Source organism: Otolemur garnettii, unplaced genomic scaffold (genome assembly GCF_000181295.1).
Source record: "Otolemur garnettii isolate 467f Iridium unplaced genomic scaffold, OtoGar3 scaffold00038, whole genome shotgun sequence".
Classification (NCBI taxonomy): domain Eukaryota; kingdom Metazoa; phylum Chordata; class Mammalia; order Primates; family Galagidae; genus Otolemur; species Otolemur garnettii.
Window position 1 is genome coordinate 6,455,341 of NW_003852433.1, and position 7,067 is coordinate 6,462,407.

Consider the following 7,067-nt stretch of genomic DNA (forward strand, 5'->3'; position numbering starts at 1 on the left):
GCTTGAGCCACAGGTGCCGAGCCTGCAGGTGACTCTTAATTACTATCTTCTTTATGCTTTCTGCATTGTATAAATTTACAGAGGGTACATTAATACTTGGGAAACTTAGAATAAAGCTAATTTTGTTTGAGAAAGAGGAAGTAGGGGTTAATCTGTTATACTGCAATCTTATTCCCCTCCCCCTTGAGGGAATTCTCCAGGTCATGTCGCTTTTGCCCTGGCTTGTATTTCAGAGCTATCAGAAGGCCTCATTGTTTATGAACCATTTGGTAGGGTTAGAAAGACCCCCAACTCTTACACCTCCAAATAAACAGAAATTGCTTCCAGAGGTCTAGGGCCTCTAATTATAATGATCAATGAACTTCGAACTTGAGAATAGTGGAAACTGCCTCGCTCCCAACAGTCTGTACGAGTGAGCCCTATACTCTTGTGGGACTTGGGCAAATCCCTTCCTTTCTTTGCACCTCAGTTTCCCTAACTGTAAAATGGACAGATCAGAGTTGAGGGTTTTTTTTGTTTGTTTTTTTGCAGTTTTGGCTGGGGCCAGGCTTGAACCCACCACCCCCGGTATATGGGGCCAGTGCCCTACTCCTTGAGCCACAAGCGCCGCTCCAGATCAGTTTTTCAACTTCCTCCCTTCTTCTTTCTTTCTCTCTCTCTCTCTTTCTTTCTTTCTTTCTTTCCCCCCTCTCCCTCCCTCCCTCCCTTCTCTCTCCTTTCTTCCTTCCTTCCCTCCTTCCTTCTTTTCTCTCTCCCTTCCTTCCTTCTTTCTTTCCTTCTCAAAACTCACTTCCCCTTCTGATAAAGATAAAAATCACACATCCTTCTTCAGGAATATCTTTTCCTTATCTCAATAGCCAAAGATTCTATGAAACTTTACTTTCTGCAGTTTGCATCATGAAAACAATAGATGTCTCCCAACCTCATTTTCCAAAATTAACTAGTAATACTAAATATGCGCTTTTTTTTTTTTTTTTTTTTTTTTTTTAGAGACAGAGTCTCACTCTGTCATCCTCGGTAGAGTGCTGTAACATCACAGCTCACAGCAGTCTCCAGCTCCTGGGTTTAGGCGATTCTCTTGCCTCAGCCTCCCAAGTAGCTGGGACTATAGGCGCCCGCCACAATGCCCGGCTATTTTTGTTGTTGTTGCAGTTTGGCTGGGGCTGGGTTCAAATGGGCCACCCTCGGTATATGGGCTGAGTGCACTACTCACTGAGCCACAGGTGCCGCCCACTGAATATGCTTTTTTGTGCACAATGCTGGACAAGTGATCCTTCATGTTTAGCCTTCCAAAGTGCTGGGATTACTGGAGGGTAATCCTGTAATGCGCCTGGCCTTGGCATGCATTTTTTTAATTTTATATTCACCTTTTCGTTTGATGATGATCAAGGTAGAGTGGTTGAGGCTGGACCATCAAAGCTAACCCAAAGGATGCCTTGCCCAGGACTGAATGGTCCCTCTCTCTAAGCCTTAGTCTCCCCAGCTGTACAACGAGGTGCCTGAAGATCTCTGGGCTCTCACAATGACAGCTCCAGGTCTAGCCCTGGCAGAGGAAGGGCCTGGAGTCCTGCCGCTTGTATCTCTGGGATACAGGAGCAAAGAGCCACACATCCTCATGGCCCAAACAGGCGTCACCTCCAGTCTCTCCTTGGCCTCATCTACCCAGCGTCCCAGAATGGCATTTGGGCTGGCTGGCCGGCCCTGGGAGTTCCTGTCCTATGCTTCTGGCCTATCCTCAGGGGCTGGCCACCTCCACCCTGCAGGCCAGGCTCTCAGTGTTGCAGAGAAAGACTCAGCCCTCCCCCAGGGTGGCAGTGGGAAGAGGAAAGAAAGGGGATTGTCTCCAGCTGGCCCAAGAGACAGACCTTCTTGTGCCCATCAGCCCTCCAAGAATGCCCGCCCTTCCTCCCTTCCCCCCTTGGGGCCTGCCCATGGGGGTTTGAGATCAGCCAGAAAAGTCAGGCAACTTTTCAGGGACTGGGAGCCAGGGGAGGCGAAGTCTCTTGGCCTTGATCACAGTCCCTGTGATCAGTGTGGTGCCCAGCCCCACCCCTCAAGTTGTATCCTGTCCACAGCGTCAGACTTTAACCTTGCACTCCAATCCCGGCTGGCAGGCAGAGGGACAGAGGGCCGAATCACCCCAGAATCAGGACACCCCACTTGGGAAATAGGAGTTGGCATCCCGGCAGCTCCCAGTCTCTCCAGCAGTTTAGCATCTCTGGTGAGTGGCTGATGTACCTCTGAGCTCGGGCAAAGGGAGGTGGTGGAGGGTGGAAAGAAGCTTGACATTACAGGTAAGAGGAAAGGACAAACCAGCCTCAAGCAAATGTCCAGCAGAGAGATGAGGCTGTAGCTTTGGAGACCCCCTCAGCAAGGGGGGCTCAGGGTAAGTGATTTTCCCTCTCTGAGCCTCAGTTTCCTCATCTGGAACATGGAACCATAACTCACCTCTTACAAGACGAAGTTAAGTACTGCAGGACATGGTGAATGGCATGTAGTAGGTACTCAAATGGTAGTTATTATTTTTGGTAGAGGGTTCATAGCCTGGTTCTCAAGTTTTCAAAGCCTCTGTTCCGTTTTGAAGATTAAACTCTGAAAAGATCAACTTCCTAAGAAGTAGCTATGTGGTACAATGAGGAATTGCTGATGGTGGTCAGTCAAGTACCTCACATACAACTACTGTTTCTTTTTTTTTAGAACAAGACTTTCCTATTTTTTGTTGTAAGCATGCAACAATCTGAGGCATCAGCTGCCTCGGGCTAATTTCTAGGGGACAAGTAAACAAACACAAGACTGAACGGCAAGCAGAAAGTATCAATGCCAACTTACTGCCAACTGCCTAAATATTTTTATGGCACAATGCTGGGAGCTCAGCTAGAACTGGGCCTAGATCTGGGTGCCATCCTATACTGATGGTGTAACCTTCAGGGAGTGGCTTCCTCTCCCTGAATCTCAGTCCCCATCTGTAGAATGAAGATAACAATTGCCTCCACCTACGAGAGAATTTGAGAGGATTAAGAGGATTATGTCCTTATTGCATCTACATGTGTCTGGCAAGTGGCAGAGGCCAAAATATGTTGGTCACCTGCCTGCTCCATGCTTACATAGACATTATAATCACACTGCACACACACACACACACACGTACACATAAATACAATACACCCAGGTGTTTGCGCCTTCTGGGATGCATAATCCAAGCATGCTTGGTTGGAGTAATGGCCTAAAACAAAGAACTTCAACACTAAACGAAAACATTAGCAACGATGAGAAAATGTCTGCCTTAATAACTAAGCTGCGTGCATACAGGTCCAGAGTCCAGTACCTACATGCATGAATGCCTTTCTCTGAGCCAGAGTCTTTTAGGTCCTGCAATCTGGCTCCTACCTCTAATGAGAACCTTATGTACTTATATTTCACTTTAATGTCCGTGCACATGCACCTACACCCAGAATTGCTATAATCAGTATCAAATTTGATTGCTACAGTGGTATTTTTTATTTTTTATTTTTTTGAGACAGTCTCAAGCTATTGCCCTGTGTACAGTACTGTGGCATCATAGCTCACAGGAACTTCCAACTTGGGCTCAAGTGATCCTCATGCCTCAGTTTTTCTATTTTTAATAGAGATGGGGTCTTGTTTTTGCTCAGGCTGGTCTCGAACCTGTGAGCTCAAGCAATCCACCTGCCTCAGCGTCCTGGAGTACTAGGATTACAGGCGTGAGACACCGAACCTGGCCATTGTTTTATTTTTAAATGCAGGACTCTGAAACATGGGCTATTTCTCTTTACATGTATGACACTTAGATCTTTCAGATTATGTGATCTGTCAGTATAGAGTGGTGCTTAAGCACACAGACTTGTGAGTCAGGCCTAGCCTGGGCTCTGCTCACCAGTGGGATGTGTGTGTCTTCAGCTTTAGCTTGTCTGAGCCTCAATTGCTTCATTTGTAAATGAACCTAATAATAACGTCTGGGGCTGTCTTGAAGATGACACCGGATAATGCATGGAAGGTTCTTAGTACAATGACTGACACAGATTAGGAGCTAAAAAAAAAGTAGCTGCTATTGTTACTTTCAAATTGCCAGTTCTTTTTTTTTTTTTAAGAGACAGAGTCTTGCTGTGTTGCCCAGGCTGGAGTGCAGTGGCATGATTATAGCTCATTGTGACCTCAAATTTCTGGGGTCAGCTGATCCTCCCTCCTCAACCTCCTGAGACTGGGACTATAGGTGTGTGCCACCATACCTGGTGAACTTCTTTTACTTTTGTAGAGATGGGATCTCACTATGTTGCCCAGGCTAATCTCAAACTTCTGGCCTCAAGTGATCCTCCTGCTGCAGCCTCTTAAAGGTCTGGGATTACAGGCATGAGCTACCACAACTGGACCAGTTCTTTTCTTTCTTTCTTTCTTTTTTTTTTTTTTTTTGAGACAGAGCCTCAATCTGTCCCCCTGGGTACAGTGCTGTAGCATCACAGCTCACAGCAACCTCCAACTCCTGGGCTCAAGCGAGTCTCCTGCCTTTGCCTCCCAAGTAGCTGGGACCACAGGTGCCTGCCACAACACCCGGCTATTTTTTGGTTGCAGCTGTCATTGTTGTTTGGTGAGACTGGGCTGGATTCGAACCCACTACCTTAGGTGTATGTGGTTGGCACCTTAGCCACTTGAGCCACAGGCGCTGAGCCACTAGTTCTTTTCTTGACTCGACCTATTCCTGCCTTTCACAGAGATTATTTTAATAGCAAGACCCCACAAACCTCTTATCGCAACCTTGCGATTTTGGCTGAGTCAGTCCTCTTCTCTGTGCCTCAGTTTCCCCATCTATATAAGGACATACGGCTCATCTTTAAAGTTTTATACACTGTAGAAACTGAGTCCAGCGCTATACTGGTCCCTCTTCATCTTTGCCCATTGGTTCTGGAAGTTGCTGCCAGGCAAGGCCCTGGTGTTGTTCTGGGTGCCCATCGTACTGTTCTCTTGGGCACATGTCACTGCTTCTCTCCAGAAGCTGTGACACGCACCTCACCAGTCTTGTTACTATAGACACTTATGCAATGGCTCTGCTTTGGTACATGGTTCAGAAGCCTCCTAAGGGTTTTCAAACCCCCTTCTCCCACCTCATACATATCTATCGTGTAAAAGTAGCTGCTATTTTCTCAATCCTCTGCTGATTGCCTAGGTGATGTGAGGATGGAAAAAGCCTGGGCAGACTCTGGTTCACACCCTGGCTCTTCCTCTAACTCTGGTTACAACTTCAAATAGTTGACCTTGATCTCTCCGAGCCTCAGTTCCTCCTGTCAACTGGAAATGATGCTCCTCACTGCTGTCATTTATGAGCTCCTGGGCACTTTACCAGCATTTGCTTTTTTGATCCTCATAAGAACATTATTCATCCATCCATCCATCCATCTATCTGTTGAGTGCCTGCTAAGTGCCAGTCACTATTCTAGCTGTGGGGTGGGGAGAGAACAAAGCTGAGAGATTTGTTAGTCCTTAAAAGTTTATAGAAGAGGAAGCCCAGGGTGATTTAGGCTTGGCCACCTCATCCTGGTTTGCCTGGGACTCAGGCCCACTGACTTTCAGTACTGAAAAGTCTGCATCCTAGGAACACCCTCAGTTCTGGGCTCACTGGGGAGGTTACCCTCATTTAGTCAGGCTAAATGACTTGCCTAGGACCCCACAGCTGGTGGGTACCAGAGCCAGGCTGTGAACTTGGGTATGTCTGACCTACACTGCCTCCTGGATACATTACAAAGAATTGGAAAATGTAGGAAAGTCCTTTATTTTTCTGCCTTCTCATTGCTAATACAGGTGGTCAGCAGAATTATGCAGAGACAGTCAGAAGGCCCAGAGAGGGGAAGTAACTTGGCCAAGGTCACACAGCCAGCCAGAAGTGAGGTCTGGTCTGACTCGCCCTTCTTCCTCTCTCCTTCTGTGCATGCAGTGACCTTTTCCAATGTGATTTTCAAAGTGCTGGTGACAGAGAAGGCTGTTCTGTACTACTACAGAGGGCCTACTCTGTGCCAGGAACTTTGCTGAGCTTCTCATTTAATCCTCAGGATAACCCTAGTAATTAAATGAGATTAATTAGGTAATTAGGGTTACCACTGTTCTACATATGAGGAGATTGTGTCTTCAGAGGCAGTCTGAGGGGGGTGGGGAAAGGGTGGGGTCCCTGAGCGTGTCTGTGCCCCACTCCCCCAGTATCGAAGCTGGGAGGACAATTGTCCAGAGGACCCGATACCTTTCCTTTCATTGGTTCTATCACCAACTTGGCTTCCAAAACCACAACGGAATCCAGTTCTTGTGGGCTGGAGCCGTTTTCCCCTTTACAAAACTAGGCTATATTGAGAATGTCCTGCTGTTCAGGGCCACAGGCCCGAGAGTTGCCAGGAGCCAAGGTCTGTGTGAGCAGAGCTGTGAGTAAAGAGGAGGGAAAGTTGAATTTGGCCCTTCCGGGCACAAACAGTTCTCTTGTTCTGCCTCAGCGGGAGCCCGCAGCATATCTCTCTGCTGTGCAAGCACAAGCAGCTTCAAGGTCAAAAGCTACTAGGTCTTCTAAACTTCCAAGGGCCCAACCAGCTCAGCACCCAAGGCAGGCCGGGTTCTGTGCTGGAAAACCGAGTTCTGAGACCAGACAGGGTCTGACACGCATCTGCTAGCTGCCAGCCTAGCACGCAACGGAAATATAATACAGCAAGTATGCGTCACATTTATTTGAATAGAAATTTAATTCCAGCTGCACCACTTACTGGCTGTGTGACCTCAGGTAAGTCACTTCACCTCTCTGAGCCTCAGTTTCCTCATCTGTAAAGTGTTGGGAGACCTCAATGAATTGATGCACGTGAAACACTTGGTATAGGGTGGGCACACAGTAGACACTCCAGAAATGTCAGGAAATCACTCTTTTGCACTGGGTATCTGATTAAATTTTTCTATATTTGATATCTTGTTATATCTCCCATTGATCCTCTAACACAGTATTTTTTTTTCTTTTTTCTTGTTTTTTTTTTTTGAGACAGAGCCTCAAGCTGTCCCCCTGGGTAGAGTGCCGTGGCATTACAGCTCAC